At 38.7% G+C, this 20448-nt stretch overlaps 1 protein-coding gene and 1 pseudogene across 1 annotated transcript in view; both read left to right on the plus strand.

Moving 5' to 3' along the window:
- Positions 1-20448, plus strand: part of DMD (dystrophin) — a 1918566-nt gene that overhangs the window by 336255 nt on the left and 1561863 nt on the right. The gene's annotated exons all lie outside the window — the stretch shown is intronic.
- Positions 11071-14283, plus strand: LOC131200109 (uncharacterized protein K02A2.6-like; annotated as a pseudogene).

The raw sequence follows: 20448 nt of genomic DNA on the forward strand, positions 1-20448 counted from the left end.
TATAAATTACAAGAAGAATTGAAGGAATTTCTAAAGTCTCAAATTTTTGCTATAGACCAAAAGTTTAAGGAAATTGAAGAGAAAATAATGAAAATTAAAGACACTCTTGCAGCTCAAGACGAAGATATAAAATAATAGAATAGAATAGAATAGAATTTTTTTATTGGCCAAGTGTGATTGGACACACAAGAAATTTGTCTTGGTGCATATGCTCTCAGTGTACATAAAAGAAAAGATACGTTTATCAAGGTACAACATTTACAACACAATTGATGGTCAATATATCAATATAAATCATAAGGATTGCCAGCAACAAGTTATAGTCATACAGTCATAAATGGAAAGAGAATGGTGATGGGAACTATGAGAAGATTAATAGTAGTGCAGATTCAGTACACAGTTTGACAGTGTTGAGGGAATTATTTGTTTAGCAGAGTGATGGCCTTCGGGAAAAAACTGTTCTTGTGTCTAGTTGTTTTGAGGGTAGGAGTTGAAACAGTTTATGTCCAGGATGCGAGGGGTCTGTAAATATTTTCATGGCCCTCTTCTTGATTCGTGCAGTATACAGGTCCTCAATGAAAGGCAGGTTGGTAGCAATTATTTTTTCTGCAGTTCTAATTATCCTCTGAAGTCTGTGTCTTTCTTGTTGGGTTGCAGAACCAAACCAGACAGTTATAGAGGTGCAAATGACAGACTCAGTAATTCCTCTGTAGAACTGGATCAGTAGCTCCTTGGGCAGTTTGAGCTTTCTGAGTTGGCACAGAAAGAACAGTCTTTGTTGTCCTTTTTTGATGATGTTTTTGATGTTAATTGTCCATTTTAGATCTTGCGATATGATAGAACCTAGAAATTTGAAGGTTTCTACTGTTGATACTGTGTTGTCTAGTATTATTTTTTCCAGGCAAAATTTTTTATTTTCCATAATAATTCCCACAATTTGACCAGTGTACAATACAATCACTTATCTAACAATCGATCCTATACTCAAATTATGCTCAATCAGGCCTGCTCGACCGCCACTCCCTCCCTTAATCCTTTCTACCCTTCTCATCCTTCTTCTACTTTCCCCACCATCCTTCTCCTCACTTTCCTACTTCCCCTCCTCTTTCCCACTTCTCACTACCATCCTTTCTAACCCTCTATCTTCTCATCCTTCTTCTCCTCCTATCCTTTCTTCTCCCTCCCTTCTTTCCTACCTACCTACCTGCCTACCTACTTTCTTCCTTTTTTACTCCTCTTTCCTTACCCTTTCCCTTCGGGAGTGGTTACTGAGCAGTCCCGACTTTACACCATTCCAACTTGTTTAATTCTACCATTATTCCTGTACAATGGCAATCAATCAATTTATAATCTTCCCCTCTCCCCCCCCCATTTCCCCCCTCCTCCCCCCCCCGAGACTTCCCAGAACAGAATACAGGGTATTGTAACTAACAAACATAATCTAAAATATAACATAAAACATATTCCATTTCACACCATCACACTATCAATTCCCTTCTTTCTTAAACTCTAATACATAGCAATTCCTAACTTCACTCAAAAACTAATTGATATTTTTAATCTGATACTTATTTTGAATATAGTCAATCCACTTCCTCCATTCCAAAATATATTTTTCTTGTGTACAGTCTTTCAAGTAGGCAGAAATTTTTGCCATTTCTGCTAAATTTGATACTTTACTAATCCATTCTCCAATTGTAGGTAAGTCTTCTTTCTTCCAATATTGTGCAATCAATAGTCTTGCAGCAGTTATTAAATTCAAAATCAGTTTTGTCTCTATAACAGTGCAATCTGGAATTATTCCTAATAAAAAGAACTGTGGAACAAACTTGATCTTCTTTTTCAAAATGTTCTGCATAATCCACCATATTTTAATCCAAAAAGCTTTAACTTTTTTGCAAGTCCACCATATATGATAATAGGTAGCATCCTCACAATCACATCTCCAACATTTTGCTTTCACATTTGGATACATACATGACAGTTTTTTAGGATCTAAAGGCCATCTATAAAACATTTTATAAAAATTTTCTCTTAAATTTTGTGCTTGCATAAATTTAACTTTCCTCACCCAAATTTTCCCCATGTTTCTAACATTATAGGTTGTTGAAAATTTTGTGCCCATTTTACCATACAATCTTTAACCAACTCCATTTCTGAATCAATTTCAACCAATACATTATATAATCTCTTTATATGCTGTTGACCTTGATCTTTTATTTGTTTTACCAAATTATCATCACTTTGCCTTATACCAATTTTCTGATCTATTTTCCATCTAGATTGCAATTGTCCATACTGGAACCATGTATAATTTCTCCCTTCATCCCTCAATTTCTCCCTAGATTTTAACTGTAATTCCCCTTTTTCCATAGTCAAAAGCTCTTTGTAAGTGATAACCTCCATTTTTTGTAATATATTTATATTCTCTATCATATGTCTGGGGATGGTCCATATTGGTATCTTTCCATCTAACTTATATTGATATTTTTTCCAAACCCTCAACAAAGCAAATTATTCTTAAATGTCTTATCAATTTTCTTGTCATATATTACATATGCATGCCATCCATATAACAAACCATAACCTTCTATATTCAAAATCCTTTCCTCTGTTAAATTAATCCAATCAGAAATTAAAGCTAAAACAACTGCATCATAGTACAATTTCAAGTTAGGCATTTTTAAACCCCCTCTTTCCCTAATGTCTTGCATTATTTTTAACTTTATTCTCGGTTTTTTACCCTTCCATACAAAATTATTAATCCCTTTTTGCCATTCTTGTAAATTTGCATCTTTCTTCAACATTGGAATCATTTGAAACAAAAATAAAAATCTAGGCAAAACATTCATTTTTATAGCTGCCACTCTTCCCAACAATGATAATTGTAGCTTCTTCCAATTCTCCATTTCTTTAATTACTTTTCCCCACAATACCTCATAATTATTTTTATATAATTTTACATTCGATGCTGTAATATATACTCCTAAGTATTTAACCTTTTTAACTACTTCATATCCAGTTATTCTTTCTAGTTCTTCCCTCTGATGTGTATTCATATTTTTAATTATCATTTTTGTCTTCTGTTGATTCACTTTAAACCCAGATACCTTACTATACTGATCAATTGTCTCCAATACAGCTGAATGTATTGGTTGAGATAAAGAAACAACCAGATCATCTGCAAACGCTCTTAATTTATAATCTTGATTTTTAATTCTAATTCCTTTTATTCGATCTAAACCACGTATATTACTCAATAATATTTCCAAAGTTAGAATGAATAATAATGGTGACAAGCGACATTCTTGTCTAGTCCCTTTCTCAATCTTGAAAGATTCTGTTAATCCACCATTTACTATTATTTGAGCCGTTTGCTTTTGATATATAGCCTTAATTGCTTGAATAAAATAATCCCCAAATTGCATTTTTTCTATTACTTTAAACAAAAACTGCCAATCCAATCTATCAAAAGCTTTTTCCACATCCAAAAAGAAGAATGCTGCTGAGACCTGGATGTTTCTTTCCAAATATTCAAGTAAATTTACAATTTGTCTCATATTATATCTCATCTGTCTCCCCTTAATAAATCCTGTTTGATCATTATGAATTAATTGAGTCATCAGTGGCATCAATCTATTCGCTAATATCTTAGCAAATATCTTATAATCAGTATTTAAAAGCGATATTGGCCTATAATTCTCTGGTTTAACACCATCTCAATCTTCTTTAGGTATTAATGAGATAAAAGCTGTCCTCCATGAAGGAGGAGCTTCTCCTCCCCTTTGTATTCTGTTAAATAACTCCTTAAGTGGTACAATCATCTCATTTTGTAAATTTTTATAATAAGTAGTTGTCAAACCATCTGTACCTGGTGCTTTATTCGCTTTAAGCTGCTTAATTGCAAACACTATTTCCTCTGAAGAAATTAATTGATTCAACTCTTCCCTTTGATCTACTGTAATTTCTAAGATACCGTGGTCCTGTAAATATCTATCTATATCTTTATCATTAATCACATCTCTAGAATATAACTTAGTATAATATTCTAAAAAAGCTTTTTTAATCAAATTTTGCTGATATACTTCCTTACCTCTATATTCTATTTTATCAATTATACGTCGTTTCTGTTTCTTTCTTAATAAATATGCTAACCACCTTCCAGGTTTATTAGAATTATTAAACAAATTATGTTTTGCATATTGTAAATTAGTTACCACCTGATCTGCCATTAACATATTAATTTGACCTCTTAATATATTTATTACTCTTTTATTTTACTATCTCCTGGATTACATACCAATAACTGCTCCTTCCTTTTAATTTCCTCTTCTAATTCTTTTCGCCTTTTCTGCAATCTATTTCTATATTTATTATTCATATCTAATAAAATTCCTCTAATATAAGCCTTGCTGGTGTCCCAAACTATCTCTATAGGTGTTCCCTTATCCATATTCAAAAAAAAATATTCCTTCATTAAAATTTTACATTCATTTACATTTTGTTCGTATCTAAACAAGTTCTCATTCATCCTCCACAACCTCCTGGCCTCCTTTTCCTGATCTAGCTCAATCCAAACTGGGCTATGATCAGACAAAGTTCTACAAATTTTTGTCTTCATTCTGAAAAACAAATCATTAGTAATTAAAATAAAATTGATTCTAGAAAAAGATTGATGTCTATCAGAAAAAAATGTAAAATCTCTCTCTTTTTCATTGCGTTCTCGCCATACATCTCTCAATTCTAAATCTTCCATCAAATCAAAAAAGGCCTTTGGCAGTTTTACACGATTGGAAATATTTCTAAGACTTCTTTTATCTTTCTGGATATCCATCACTCCATTCCAATCACCCATTAATATATGAGTTTTATAATCCCAAGATGTTATTCTTTTATGTAAAAACTTATAAAATTTTTCTTGTTGTTGATTTGGTGCATAAACTCCTATTAAAAGTATTTTTCTCCCCTCCAATAAAAGCTCAATAGCAATATATCTTCCTTGATTATCTGCCTCAATTAATGTTGCAGATAAATTACTCTTTATATAAACAACTAGTCCATTCTTCTTTTCTGTAGCAGATGCAACAAAATGTATTCCCAATTTTGAATTTATCAAATATTTCTGGTCTAATGTTCTAATAAGTGTTTCTTGTAAGCATACAATGTCATTTTTAAATTGCTTCAAATAATGAAATATCTTTCTTCTCTTTTGTGGTGAGTTTAATCCATTAACATTCCAAGATAAAAGTCTGATTGCCATTATCAGCAATTGGAAACTTTTGAAGCACTAGCCGCAAATCATATCTTTCTTTGGGCCTTGCTCCTCCCACTGTTTCCCTCTTGGTAGTAGCAGATTGAGCCTGTTGAGCCTTTTCTTCTTGTTCCTTGCATTTGACAGCCGCTCTTGTCATCCTTGGCTCTTTTGGAATCTCTGATCCCATCTTAGACACATCCAACACTTGTAAAAGGTCTTCCATTACTATCATTTCTTTTTCTTTAATTTCGCCTTCCTTTCTCCTACCATCCGGAGATGGTGCACTTCCAGCTTTATAAGCATAAAACTCTCGTGCTTTACTGACTGTATTAAGACGATGTGCTTTCCCTTCATAATAAACTATTATACCAGTTGGGATGTCCCATCTGTACTCAATCTGACATTTTTTTAAGTTCGTTCACCAAAAAAGCAAACTCCTTCCTACCTCTCAACATTTTGGGGGGAATTTCCTTTAGTATTAAAATACCTTGGCCAGCCGCTTGAATCTTGTCTCCTTTAAAAGAAGCTTGTAAAATCTCATTTCTCACTGTTCTAGTAGTAAAATAAATGACAATGTCTCTCGGAAGATTTCTTTGTCTTTGTCCAGGAATTCACACGATAAATTTTGTCAATATGAAAAGCCACATCTGCTGGCCGAATTGCCAAAATCTCCGCAAACGCCTCAGAAAAAATTTGCTTCAAATTCTCTTGTCTATTCTCTTTAGACCATATTCTTAAAGCAAATTCCATAGCTCTATATTGTACCAAAACAATTTCATCATCAGCTTTATCCATTTTACTTTGTACTACCTCAATCTTATTTTCCAATTTTAAATTAACTTTCTTTATTTCTTCTACTTCCTGCTCCAGTAAAATCACATTTGATGCCAGACCCTGTACTGCTGACACCAAACCTTCCTTGACTTCTTTATTTCCATTTTGAATTTCTAACATCTGTTTTTTCATCTCTGATATTTCTTCTGTAATTAATTTAAACTTATCTTCTATCTGAGAGGTTTGCAAATTCATAGCATCATTAAGAGATTCTTTCATAAAATCTTTCAAATTATCCTGAAATGCTTCCAAATTTAGTGATTTTGTATCTGCTGTATGTGCTGGAGAGACTCCCAGTGTTGATGTTCCTGGGGTTTTTGTTACAGTTGTCTTTAATTGTTTTGCTGCCATCTCTTACAATTTCTCTTTAACTTAATGTTACGTATAAATCTTCTAAGTCTTTTAAAGAAACAGTCTCAATGTCTCTTCCCCCTTCTCATTACAATGTTTTAAAGAATCTCCAGCTGGTCTTCAGCAATGGCTTAGGGCCTGGGTACTTACGGGGCCGCCTACTGTTACCGCATGCCTCCCACCGACCCATATGCTCACACAGAGAGGGACTTCTCAGGGTGCCGTCCGCCAAACAATGTCGGCTGGCAGCCCCCAGGGGAAGATCCTTCTCTGTGGGGGCTCCTACCCTCTGGAACGAACTTCCCCCTGGTTTACGCCAAATACCTGACCTTCGGACCTTTTGCCGCGAATTGAAAACACATCTATTTATTCGCGCAGGGCTGGCTTAAATTTTATTGGGTTTTTATTGGGTTTTTAAAATTTTTATTATGATTTTTAATGGTTTTTTTTAGTTTTATATGTTTTAAAGTCTTAGGCCAATGGTGTAATAAGTTTTTTAATTCGGGTTTTAATTGTATATTGTATTGTTTGTTTTATTTTGGCTGTACACCGCCCTGAGTCCTTCGGGAGAAGGGCGGAATAAAAATCGAAATAATAATAATAATAATAATAATAATAATAATAATAATAATAACAACAACAACAACAACAACAACAACAACAACAACAACAACAACAGTGAGAATTGTAACACTTTCATTTTCAACTGCTTAGCTCATTAAAGAACAGCCGCCATTTTCACTTTAAAGTCAACTCCAAAACTTAAAAAAGAATAACAGGGAATTGATTTAATTACTTGCTTTTATAGTTAGAGCTCTCCTGTTTCTGTTCAATCCGGTATTTTCTTCTTTAAGTTAAAATTGGTCCCAGCAGTTGGTCGCGGCAATTAGGTCTGCCGAAGCAGGAAAAAAGCCTCAGATCTGGAGCGCTTTGAAGTTCTGAGGGGGCTTAACCCTTCGAACCCTTCCAGGAGTTCTAGGGAAGCTCTACCTCTGCTTCTTTCGCTCACCTCCTCTTCTTTGCCCGAAGAGGGGGAATTTTGAACCGCTGGGCAGCTGATTGTCGCTGTCTTAGCGGTCCAACACGATCCAGAGGTTGGTGATCAAACAGATCACCTCCATTGCCAACGGAGCCAACCAGGAAGTCTGTGTTGTCTAGTATTGTGAGAGGTGGAAGTATGGAAGGGTTTCTCCTAAAGTCTACCACCATTTCTACAGTTTTGAGTGTGTTCAGTTCCAGATTGTTATGGTCGCACCACAAGTCTAGTCGTTCGACCTCACATCTCTATGTGGATTCGTCATTGTCTCGAATGAGACCAATCACTGTTGTGTCATCTGCGAACTTCAGTAGTTTAACAAATGGATCATTGGAGATGCAGTCATTGGTATACAGAGAGAAGAGAAGTGGGGAGAACACACAGCCTTGGGGGGGCCCTGTGCTAAATGTACAGGTATCTGAAGTGATCCCGCTTAGGTTTATGTGCTGTTTCCTGTTTGTTAGGAATCTTGTGATCCACTTACAAGTCTGTTCAGGTACTTGTAGCTGGTTTAGCTTAGTTAGAAGAGTGTCTGGAATGATGGTATTGAATGCTGAACTAAAGTCTACAGAGAGGACCCTTACATAGGTCTTTGGAGATTCAAGATGTTGTAAGATGTAGTGCAGAGCCATATTAACTGCATCATCTGTTGATCTATTTGCTCGGTATGCCAATTGCAAGGGGTCTAACAGCGGATCCATGATGGTTTTCAAGTAGGAAAGCACTAGCCTTTCAAAGGCTTTCATGACTACAGATGTTAAAGCAACTGGTCTGTAGTCTTTCAGTTCCTTGACAGTGGTCTTCTTCGGCACTGGGATGATGGTGAAGGAACATAGCACATCTGTATCGATTTATTGAAGATATGGATGAAGATGGAGGCCAATTGGTCAGCACAGACTTTTAAGCAAGAAGGAGTTACCTTGTCTGGGCCTGGAGCTTTCCCTGGCTTTTGTCTGTGAAATAGGTCCTGCACTGCCTTTTCTGTGACCACTAGAGGTTGTGAACCCAATGGGATGAGGTCACTTGTAGGAGGCTTGGCTGTTGTTGGTGTTTCTGAGATGGGGGTTATGGAGATAGGTGGCTGTAGTTTCCTTTCAAACCTGCAGTAAAACACGTTCAGGTCATCTGCCAGTTGTTGATTTTCTTCAGCCTGGGAGGGAGGTTTGCCATAGCCGGTGATATTTTTAAGAGTTTTCCACATGTTTGCTGGTTCATTTGCTGAAAACTGATTGTTTAGCTTTTCAGAGTAGCTTCGTTTTGCTGCTCTGATCTCCCTTGTTAGTACATTTCTGGCCTGATTGTACAGCATTTTATAATAAATATATAATAATTTTATAATAAATTTTATAATAAATTTTATAATAAATATATAAGTAACAATAAAGTTATTCTAAGTCTAAGCCTAACATAAAGTTTGGGCTCAATTATGGTCGTAAGTTGAGGACTACCTGTAATAATAAAAATTTAATGTTATAATACATTCTATTGTAAATCCATCTCTCCTACTTTAGATAAGTAAAGAATGAATATTAAATATTTTCTTCTTCACTTTTCTATAAAATAATATATGTGTTATTTAGTACTTCTTTAACTAATTGAGTGCAGTCAATGTCTTTTAAAGAACACTAAATTTGCAAATTTCTTTTTTTAATTAATATTCTAAAATTGCTTGTTAACTGCTTTTAAGCTATGAGAAAACTTCAGATCAGCAAGTCTGAAAATGCCAGATGAGTTCACCTTCAATCCAGAATAAAATAAAATTTTAATCATAACCTTAATAATTTAAAAACATTTAAATAAATAGCAAAAATCTAAATAAGACTTTGATCTTAGAAAATTATACATGGATTAAGGGTCCATCTAAATTTGGAATTAATTATAAAGAATCCTTCCTGTGGGAAATAGATTTCCTTGGACCTTTTGCAAGTTAAGATAAGCAGTTTTAAACTTTGGAAATAGAGGCAATTACTTATTTTGGTTAAAGGAGAAAAATAATTAACAGATAATTAAGTGGGTGTTATAAAATGATGTAAAATAACATTAAAATACTATAGGAAACTTTTGAAAAATTGAGTTATTGAAGAAATGGCAGATTAGGAAAACATTTTATTTTATAATATATAAATAGTATCAAAAGTGGATCTGCAAATGATAGGTGTAATGTATCTTTAAGAGATTTGGAGGGAAATTAGAGCGGGAAATAGCACGTTGCTGATTGGCTGTTGCCTCCGACTGAACTGTATATAAAGAGGGGTTTTTCTGTTGTTCGCTGCTGGGTTCACTATAAACTAAAGAGCTGTTGTCACTCATCTGGTCTCCTGCCTCATTATTGCCCGAATCTAACACTGGCGACGAAGGTGGGATCTCGAGGCAAAAGAGCGCCAGGAAAGAGCTGAACTAACCAGGAATACGTGAACCCAGCAAAATAAGGGCGGATAGCAGCGATGTCCAGCTACACACCGCCAGCGCCATTCGACCCAGCCAAAGAAAAATGGGGGTCATACATGGCTCGTTTCGAGTGTTTCCTCGAAGCAAACGAACTCCAGGGGGTCTCCGACAACAGGAAGAGAGCGTATTTCCTAAGACACTGCGGTTCGGAAGTTTTCGACACCGCAGAGTCGCTTTCGGAACCAACGCCGGTACAGTCGGTACCATGGCAAACCCTGCAGACCGCCCTTCGGGCTCACTACGCACCAATGCCCTCAAAATTTGTTCAAAGGTTCGAATTGCGGCAACGGATGCAACGAGAGGGCGAATCGATTCGCGTGTACATGGCAGCGCTGAGAAAAGCCGCCAACCATTGCGAATATCGAGACTTGGAAGACGCATTACTCGACCAACTCATTTGCGGGGTCAGAGACATCCGATTGCGACAGCGGCTGCTGTCCAGAAGCAACCTAACACTGGCAGTCGCCTTGGACGAGGCCAGGGCTCATGAGATGTCCACCCAAGCGGCAGAGACCCTGCAAACGCCGATCGCGCTGGGGACTGGGGCGAAAACAACCCCGGTCCACAATGAGGAAGTCCAGGCCGAGGAGGAAGGTGAGGAAGAGGAAGAAGTCTTCCACACTGGGAGGCCAGAGAAAGAAGACCGAGGCGAATGCGCGAGTTGCGGGGGACAACACAAACGACAAGACTGCAAATTTAAGGATGCGACTTGTCGGCGGTGCGAAAGGAAGGGGCACATAGCGCAGGCCTGTCGAGCGCCCCAACCTTCCCGCCAAAAATTCAAACCGGCCAATCAGAGCGGGAGCAGCGAAGAGGCCCGTGATTGGACGATTCAAAAAGGGCGCGAAACTTAATCAGACTGCCGTGAGAGTAGGCCAAGCAGCCACACGCCTTGAAAAAAAGATTTTTACTAAAACGCACATTGAAGGGGTGCCGTGCCGAATGGAAGTGGACACCAGTTCATCGATCACGATCATGTCCTGGGACACTCTCGTGAGAGGTTTGCAAGCCATCGCGAAGCGCAAGCTGCAACCACAGAAACTAAGGGTACAAGATTACCAAGGAAATCGCATCCCCGTCCGAGGGGTAACGTCCGTCCAAGTCAAGTATGGACAGCACAACAAGACCCTGCCCATCACCGTGGTCGACGGAACCTTGCCGAGCTTGTTGGGACTGGACTGGTTCCGGGCATTGGGCATGGGAGTGACCGGAGTCTTCCGAAACGACATCGACCTAAAAGACGAACTAATGAAGGAGTTCGGGGACGTCTTCAAAGACTGTTTGGGCAAGTACGAGGGGACCCCGATCTCCTTTAACCTTGATCCACAGGTAGCCCCTATCCGGCTAAAGGCTAGGAGGGTTCCGTTCGCCCTAAAGCCCAAAATTGACCGGGAGCTGGACAAACTAGTAAGCCAGGGAATACTAGTGCCAGTTGACCATGCAAAGTGGGAGACACCCATAGTCACCCCAATCAAACCGGACGGGTCGGTCCGGATTTGTGCTGACTACAAGGCAACGCTTAATAAAGCATTGCAGAAGAGTGCCTACCCGTCCCAGTAGTACAACACTTACTGCACTCTTTGGGGCAAGGCCAGGTCTTCGCCAAGCTAGATTTGGCCCAAGCCTATCAGCAGCTACCCGTAGATAGCAACACGGCCGAAGCACAAACGATCGTAACGCACAGGGGTGCTTTTAAATGCACCCGGTTACAGTTTGGGGTTAGTGTGGCTCCAGGGTTATTTCAGAACCTAATGGAGCGGCTATTGCAGGGACTCCCCGGGGTGGTACCGTACTTTGATGACGTACTGGTATCCGCCGACAATCTAGAAGACTTAGGGGTACGGCTGAGAAAAGTTTTGGGCATTTTCCGGTCCGCCGGTCTCAAAGTCAAACTGAATAAATGCCAGATCGGGGTAGGATCCGTGGAATTCCTGGGCTATCGGATAGACAAGGAAGGAATCCACCCCACTGAGAGCAAGGTTAGGGCAATCAGGAAGGCCCCAGCTCCCCAAAACAAAACGGAGTTACAGGCGTTCTTAGGTCTGGTCAACTTTTACGTGGTATTTTTAAAAAATAAGGCGACCATAGCCGAACCGCTACACAAATTGCTAATGAAGACAGCTGTGTGGTCTTGGGGAAAGGCGGAAGCTAGGGCATTCGAAGCAGTAAAAAACCTTCTGTCTAGCGATAGCCTACTGATTCAATACAATGGCACGCTGCCATTGGTGTTAGTTTGTGATGCATCTCCCTACGGGGTGGGGGCTGTGCTCAGCCACCGGTTGCCAAATGGCACAGAAGCCCCTATAGCATTTTACTCCCGAACAATGTCATCGGCTGAAAGAAACTATAGTCAGCTAGATAGAGAAGCCTTGGCCATAGTTTCCGGGGTAAAGAAGTTCCATGAATATGTATTTGGCCGTGATTTCGAAATCGTCACAGACCATAGACCCCTACTAGGCCTGTTGGCAGGCGACCGCCCAACGCCCGTGGCACTTTCGCCTAGACTGACCCGATGGACTATCTTTCTGGCTGCGTATTCTTACAAATTGTTGCATCGGCCAGGAAAAGAGTTAGGGCATGCAGACGCTTTGAGCAGATGCCCACTACCAGAGACTATCGAAGACCCCACTCCGGGCACACCCATCCTGCTAATTGACTCTTTGGACTCGGGTCCAGTCACTTCCAAGGAGGTGGCTCGGGCTTCTTACAAGGACATTACAATAAGAACTGTAATTGGTTGGGTGCAAAGAGGATGGCCCGCTGCGCCGGGCGGCGTTTAAGGAATATGTAAAGAAACGCGGGGAGTTGTCGGCTCAAGGAGGTTGTCTGCTCTGGGGGGATAGAGTGGTAATCCCGGAGATATTGCGGAAAAAGTTTTGGAACTCCTGCACGAGGCCACCCTGGGATCGTGAGAATGAAGGGTTTAGCAAGGAGCTATGTGTGGTGGCCCTTGATGGACACGGAGATTAGTGACAGGGTAGGAAAATGCCAAGCCTGCCAGGAGTCCAGACCACTACCACCAACGGCCCCAACTCGGGAGTGGGAGAGACCCCAGGGCCCATGGTCTAGGATCCACATCGATTTTGCCGGCCCCTTCCATGGGCAAACATTCCTAGTGGTAGTCGATGCCTATTCCAAATGGCTGGAAATCATTCTTATGAGATCCATGACAGCCGAGGCCGTAATCTCAGTCCTGCGGCGCCTATTTGTAACCCACGGGTTACCCGACACCCTAGTTTCCGACAACGGCCCTCAATTCACAGCGACCCTGTTTGAGGGGTACTTGGCAGAAGAGGGCATCCGGCATGTCCTCTCGGTTCCACCCTGCGACGAACGGCCTTGCAGAACGTTTCGTACGGAGTGCAAAGGAAGCATTGTCCAGAATCAGGCCAGGCGATTGGCAATTAAAAATTGACACCTTCCTAGCAGTACAACACAGAACCCCTTGTGTAGCAACTGGCCGCAGCCCAGCAGAGCTACTGATGGGCAGGAAGCTTAGGTGCCCATTAGACCGGTTAAATCCAAACTACACCCCAGACGGGTACAAAGGGACAAACGGTAAAACAAGAGAAATGACAGTGGGAAGTCCAGTATGGGCACACAATTACGGAGAAGGCCCAAATTGGGTAAAGGGGACAATCCTTGAAACAACCGGACCCAAATCGTATCGGGTAGAGATAGAGGATGGCCGGGTTTGGAAGCGCCACATAGACCAATTAAGAAAAAGAACAACCAAAAGTCCAGAAACAGGCCCTGACTATCCAATGTTTGAATCCACAGCTGACTCAAACCCGGGGCAAACGCGGAACTTATCTGAGTTCGATGAGGTCCAGCGACACCAACCGGTCCCTCCTGAAGAAAGCAGGGACGATTCTGCAAATAATCCAGGGCCGGATGGCCTAGAGGAGGAGCTGAGAGGAACAAACAGTCCCTCCGGCCAGCTCGACTCACTCCCAGAGAATGAATTGCGCAGGTCCGAAAGAGTTAGGAGACGCCCAGTCTACTTGCGTGACTACGTAGAGAAATAAGATGCTAATTTCATGTAAATAGGGGTAAAATGTTTTCTGGGAGGGAAGGAGTGTAATGTATCTTTAAGAGATTTGGAGGGAAATTAGAGCGGGAAATAGCACGTTGCTGATTGGCTGTTGCCTCCGACTGAACTGTATATAAAGAGGGGTTTTTCTGTTGTTCGCTGCTGGGTTCACTATAAACTAAAGAGCTGTTGTCACTCATCTGGTCTCCTGCCTCGTTATTGCCCGAATCTAACAATAGGCTACAAGAATGATATGCAAGAAAGATGCATCACTGGCTATACAAAAGAAACCAGTTAATGGTTTAAACATCAAAATGGAAATACAAATAATAAACTAAAAGAGGAACTTTGATAATTCTTTTAAATTGGATTTACAAAAAAGACTTGTTAAAGCTTTGAGGAACTGAGTGAGAAAAACAGAGAAATAGTGATAAAAAATAAAATTCTGTGACATAATTTGTATGGACTGTTAAAAGCAAAAGTAAGGAATATAAAGTTTGTTTGTTTGTTTATTTATTTATTTATTTTGTCACAACAGTATATATAAGCATAAGCATGAAAGTAACTATATAATATATAAGCATATATATATAAGCATAAGTATGTAATAACTATATTAATTGGATATAATGAAAGGAAACAATAGGACAGGAACGGTAGGCACGTTTGTGCTCTTATCGCCCCTTACAGACCTCTTAGGAATGGGATGAGGTCAATACTAGACAGTTTTTGGTTAAAGCTTTGGGGATTTTGAGAAGAGACCACAGAGTCAGGTAGCGTGTTCCAAACATTAACAACTCTGTTACAGAAGTCATATTTTCTGCAATCAAGATTGAAGCAGTTAACATTACGTTTAAATCTATTGTTTGCTCTTGTATTGTTGTGATTGAAGCTGAAGTAGTCTTTAACAGGAAGGACATTGCAATAGATGATTCTATGACTTAAACACAGGTCCTGTCGAAGACGGCGGAGTTCTAAGTTTTCTAAACCCAAGATTTCAAGTCTGGTGAAATCTTTTTAAATCTATTTGAAATCTATTTTTAAATATTTATTTTAAATGTATGGGGTGCCCCAGGGGTCGATTCTTTCGCCCCTCCTGTTCAACATCTATATGAAGCCGCTGGGTGAGATCATCAGTGGCTTTGGGGTGAGTTACCAACTGTACGCTGACGATACGCAGCTGTATTTTTCCACCCCAGGCCATCCCAATGAAGCTGTCGAATTGCTGTCCCAGTGTTTGGAAGCCGTACAGGTCTGGATGGGGAGAAACAGGCTCAAACTCAACCCCTCCAAGACGGAGTGGCTGTGGATGCCAGCATCCCGGTACAGTCAGCTGCAACCGCGGCTGACTGTTGGAGGCGAGTCATTGGCCCCGATGGAGAGGGTGCGCAACTTAGGCATTCTCCTGGATGGACGGTTGTCCTTTGAAGAACATCTGATGACCGTCTCTAGGAGAGCTTTTCATCAGGTTCGCCTGATTCTCCAGTTGCGCCCCTTTCTGGACCGGGATACCTTATGCACAGTCACTCATGCTCTGGTTACCTCTCGCCTGGACTATTGCAATGCTCTCTACATGGGGCTCCCCTTGAAGAGCACCTGGAGGCTCCAGTTAGTTCAGAATGCAGCTGTATGGGTGATAGAGGGAGCGGTTCGGAGCTCCCACATAACACCTATCCTGCGCAGGCTGCACTGGCTGCCTGTGGTCTTCTGGGTGCGCTTCAAGGTGTTGGTCATCACCTTTAAAGCGCTCCATGGCAGTAGGTTACTCTGCCATGGAGCCTACTGCCACCTTGTGCCTCCCACCGACCCGTGTGCTCTCACAGAGAGGGACTCCTTAGGGTGCCGTCAGCCAAGCAATGTCGGCTGGCGGCCCCCACGGGAAGGGCCTTCTCTGTGGGGGCTCCCACCCTATGGAACAAACTTCCCCCTGGACTTCGACAGCTCCCTGACCTTCCGACCTTTTGCCGCGAACTTATTTTCTCACGCAGGACTGGCCTGAATTTTAATATTTTAGATGATTTTATGGGTATTAATTTTAATTAGTTTTATAGGGTTTTTGAATGTATTTTAAAAGTTGGGCCAAATTTAAATAAGTTTTTTAACTATTGTTTTTAGCTGTATAATATGTGTCTTTTATTTGGCTGTTAACCGCCCTGAGTCCTTCGGGAGAAGGGCGGTATACAAATTAAAATATTATTATTATTATTATTATTATTATTATTATTATTATTATTATTATTATTATTATTATTATTATTATTATTATTATTATTATTATATATTTATTTAGTATTTATTTATTAAATTTAATAAATTAATAAATTAATTTAATAAATATTAAATTTATTTATTAAATTTAATATTTATTAAATAATATTTATTAAATATTTATTTTTAAATCTATTTTTAAATCTATTTGAAATCTATTTGAACAAGATTAAAATAATACTTGTTATTTCTGATAAACTTTAATGGACTTCTTGCTATACCAGGATTCAAAAGATAATGCTTTATGGTTTGCCTATAGATAAATGATGGGATATGAGATGAACAGATCATTGGTTGTACACTAAGAGAAACTGAAATGTTACAGAATTGTTTATAATGGTTTATTTATTTTATTTATTAAATTTTTATCCCACTTTTATTACTTTATAAGTAACTCAAAGTTGTGAGCATACATAATACTTCCTCCTATTTTTCCCACAATAAAAACCCTATGAAGTGGGTTGGGCTGAGAGAGAGTAACCGGTCCAGTCACCCAGCCAGCTTTCATGCCTAAGGCAGGACTAGAACTCACAGTCTCCTAGGGCAAGAACTTAACCACTATACCAAACTAACTCTCTTGTTTTGATGAAGGTTGGAAGTAATTTCTTTATATGTTTGTTTTCTCTTTCTAAACTATATTCTTTCTTTCTATTTTTTTATTTTCCTTTTTATCTTTCATTCTTTCTATTCTTTTTTAGCTGGCATTAGCTTGTACTATTGTAATTTAATACACACACAAACACACACACACACAATTTTTGCACTCCAAAAATAATGTATATCTCAAGGAATTTATATATTTAAATTTAAAGTTGACAATATATTATAATATTTTCATCTTATTTAAGCCATAGACTTGCAGTGATTTGGAAGAATCACACATGAACAAGATTCTATAGATAAAATATATTAATACATTGATATAGGTAAATACAAATGTTAGAATTTTCACTGTCTTATTTAATAGAATTAAAATAGTTTCTTTGAAATGTAATGAGTATAGGTTTTGTTTCATTTTGTTTTTCTTGATTGCAAATGAATTGTTTATTCATAAATCTGTCATAGCACAAAGGATAAAATATGTATATAGTTCCTTTTTAATGAATATAATTGACACAAACATTGCTTAGACATTACAAGAAAAAAAGTACTATTTTTTAATTAAAGTGATCCTTCTGCTTCAGTTATAGAACAGCATGTTTTTATAGATGGGATTTGAAGAGTTAAATCTGTGCAAAGTGTTGACTGGATATGTGTTCAATATGTAGGACAAAAGGTTAATCCTATTAAATTGTCCAATGCAGACTTTAAATCAGCTCTTGACAGTTGCTTGTCTTCTTGACTTGATATATTATATATTGCCAAATATAATTTTAATGTGTCCTGTAATATTCATGATTCTTAATTACCTTGTTAGTTAAGAAATACTGTAGCCTATTTGACAGGTAAGCAACATTAGGCTTTAAATGAATTGGCTTCTTGCCAGGCTGACATGAATGTGTGACAGACAGATATTACTACCAGATCACACCTAAATTTAATTGTTATAGACAGTGCATCCTCTTGGCACAAATTGTATTGTGGCAATAACTCTTATACTGAAAGAGGAGATAATGTATTTCTGTTCATACCTTGTTTATGAACAGTTTATACACTGTTCAGATTAATTGATTTGTTGGACTTCAGAACAGGAATTACGTTCCTTAGAAACAAGGCATATTATAATTAATGAAAGTATAGGAATTACACATTAGCCCACATACATTAGTGAGTTGGTAGTTGTTTACTGCATGCTTATTGAAAGAATGAGGACAAGTAGCAAAGTCATTGTGTTTACTTTGTTCCGTTACCTAATACTAATATTAATTACAGTATGACACAGATCTGATGCCTAGCTATCTTCTTTGTTGATTTACTTAGTGAAATTAGGGCTGAATATGCTTTGAAATCAATTTGAAAGAACTAGGTTGGACCTTGTGCAATCATAGCACTTTTCTCTTGTTTGTTCAAGGTCCCCCCTCCTTTTTTTCAGCTTCCAGGAGCCTGAAGAACTTAATTTTCTACACTGAGAAGTAGATTGAACTTAGTCCAGATGCCCCCCCCCTTTTTAAATCTTTCTAATAAGATGACTTCTAGAACTGAACATGTGAACAGTTCCAGGGCCGTGGTGGCTCAGGCTGTAAGTTAGCCTGTTATTAAAACACAGCAGCCTGCAATTACTGCAGGCTCGAATCCCACCAGGCCCAAGGTTGACTCAGCCTTCCATCCTTTATAAGGTAGGTAAAATGAGGACCCAGATTGTTGGGGGGGCAATAAGTTGACTTTGTAAATATACAAATAGAATGAGACTATTGCCTTACACACTGTAAGCCGCCCTGAGTCTTTGGAGAAGGGCAGGATATAAATGTAAACAAAAACAAAAAAAAAATGAAGAAAATTTTCCTGTTAAAAGTTAGCAGTTTATACACAAAATATAATAAAAAGTATCATTTCATTAGTGCAGTGATAAATAATGAAAATAGTAATGAGCAGGAGGCTAAATATAGCATAGTCCTCACTTAATGACTGCAGTTGGGACCAGCAACTCATTGCAAAGCAATGCGGTTGTTAAGAAAAACATTATGTGATCTCACCAGTGTTACTTCAGTTCAGCTGTGGTTGTTAAGTGAATCACATATGGTCATTTAGCAGAAAGTCACATGATCATGACTTGAGACTTACAGCTGGCTTCCACATTGATTCCACATTGATTTTGCTTCTCAGCAAAATGTAAATGTACATTTCAGCATCATTGTAAATTCAAATGGTTGCTAAAGTGGGCAAGGCAAGGTGTGGTAGGATTGAAAGAATCAAGTGGCTAGGGAATTAGGCCATGATTGGATTAGATTAGATGCTAAAAAAAAGTTGGAATTCCTTCACAAAATAATGTTTCTTAAGCAACAATTAATCTCATTTTATACTCTGAAGAATACGGTACATTGTGATTTAGAGTGATTCTCACCATCTAGGTGAGATATTAACATATTAATATGTATTAGGAATAAATATAACTTACAGTATGTATTCAGTAAATCATTGTTAAGGAGATGTGGCTTGCAACAGGGTATGATCCAACCATTTTTGAAATTAAGAGTATTGCAAACCCTTTGTTCCCCATAATATATTCCCAATATTTTGGCAAACTTTCTAAGATTCCAATGTTTCTGTCCCAGACCTCACAGGTTTTTATGGGAATGTGAAAATCATATGAAATAGAGTAATCTTGTACAATTATGACCATTTGAAACCATGTAGCATGCAAAATGACATGATCATATCACACTCTTGAAAAAGAGGCTAGTTTCTCTTTTACTGTAGAAGAAATATAGATTCAGCAGAAATATTACTTGCATGTTTCACAACCACATTTCACACATATTTCACACAAACCGGATGCACGTTCCCCAATAGGCAGAGATGAACTGGTAGTGAAAAAGCTTTCACTACCAGTTCCCTTCCCAAACTTTGGTCACTAGCCACAGTCATCCCTATCTTCAAAAAAGGAGATCCCAACTTAGTTGAAAATTACAGACGGATCTCTCTGTGCTGCGTCACCTGCAAAGTCATGGAATCAATCATCAACCAATCCATTACCTCACACTTAGAAACTAACAACCTACTCTCCAATAAACAATTTGGTTTCAGGAAAAAATTATCATGCAACTTATAACTTCTCCACTGTAAAAACATATGGACTACAAATCTTGATCAAGGCAAAACAATAGATGCAATCTACATACACTTCTGCAAAGCTTTTGACTCAGTAGTACATGATAAACTCCTAAAACTAAAATCCTATGGCACTTCAGGACCCCTTCACAAATGGATATCTGCTTTTCTGTCTAACAGACAACAAGTGGTCAAAATTGGCAATGCTCTATCAAATCCTGTTCCTGTCAAGAGTGGCATTCCTCAAGGCAGCGTCCTTGGACCAACACTCTTCATACTATACATTAATGATCTTTGTGACCATATCGCAAGTAATTGTGTTCTCTTTGCTGATGATGTCAAACTATTTAACACCACAGACTATCATCCAAAAAGACTTTGATCATCTAACCGCTTGGTCTAAAACTTGGCAACTCCAAATCTCAACCAGCAAATGCTCAGTCTTACATATTGGAAAAAAGAACCCAAACACTAAGTACATACTTGATGGACATTACCTTACAGATGACCCCCCAC

The sequence above is a fragment of the Ahaetulla prasina genome, chromosome 5, assembly GCF_028640845.1.
Source record: "Ahaetulla prasina isolate Xishuangbanna chromosome 5, ASM2864084v1, whole genome shotgun sequence".
Classification (NCBI taxonomy): Eukaryota; Metazoa; Chordata; class Lepidosauria; order Squamata; family Colubridae; genus Ahaetulla; species Ahaetulla prasina.